Below are 796 nucleotides of genomic sequence, written 5' to 3'. Positions count from 1 at the left end.
TTGACTTGCTGAGTCAATATTTTGTTCTGAGCCAGTATGGCATTCAGAGTATCAATCTCAAGAACTCCTTTTTTCTGATTCGTCCCATTGTTCACAGGATTCCTTTCAGAAGTGTACATGAATTGGTTATTTGCAACCATCTCAATGAGTTCTTGGGCTTCTGCAGGCGTCTTCTTCAGATGAAGAGATCCTCCAGCAGAGCTGTCCAATGATATCTTGGACAGTTCAGACAGACCATCATAGAAGATACCTATGATGCTCCATTCAGAAAGCATGTTAGAGGGACACTTTCTGATCAATTGTTTGTATCTTTCCCAAGCTTCATAGAGGGATTCACCTTCCTTCTGTCTGAAGGTTTGAACTTCCACTCTAAGCTTACTCAATTTTTGAGGTGGAAAGAACTTTGCCAAGAAGGCATTGACTAGCTTTTCCCAAGAGTTCAGGCTTTCTTTAGGTTGTGAGTCCAACCATATCCTAGCTCTGTCTCTTACAGCAAAAGGGAATAGCATAAGTCTGTAGACCTCAGGGTCAACCCCATTAGTCTTGACAGTGTCACAGATTTGCAAGAATTCAGCTAAAAACTGATGAGGATCTTCCAATGGAAGTCCATGGAACTTGCAATTCTGTTGCATTAGAGAAACTAATTGAGGCTTAAGCTCAAAGTTGTTTGCTCCAATGGCAGGGATAGAGATGCTTCTCCCATAGAAGTCAGGAGTAGGTGCAGTAAAGTCACCCAGCACCTTCCTTGCATTATTGGCATTGTTGTTGTTTTCGACTGCCATGTCTTCTTCTTGTT

At 42.0% G+C, this 796-nt stretch overlaps 1 non-coding gene across 1 annotated transcript; it reads left to right on the top strand.

Annotated features, from left to right (window-relative positions):
• The first annotated feature begins 269 nt into the window (after positions 1-269).
• Positions 270-377, top strand: LOC130977937 (small nucleolar RNA R71). Its single transcript, XR_009085606.1, has one exon. It is a non-coding gene; the product is annotated as a small nucleolar RNA R71 (small nucleolar RNA).
• Positions 378-796: the final 419 nt, after the last annotated feature.

Source organism: Arachis stenosperma, chromosome 4 (genome assembly GCF_014773155.1).
Source record: "Arachis stenosperma cultivar V10309 chromosome 4, arast.V10309.gnm1.PFL2, whole genome shotgun sequence".
NCBI lineage: Eukaryota > Viridiplantae > Streptophyta > Magnoliopsida > Fabales > Fabaceae > Arachis > Arachis stenosperma.
The sequence above is the reverse complement of the archived record's forward strand: the minus strand, read 5'-3'. Positions and strand labels throughout refer to the sequence as shown.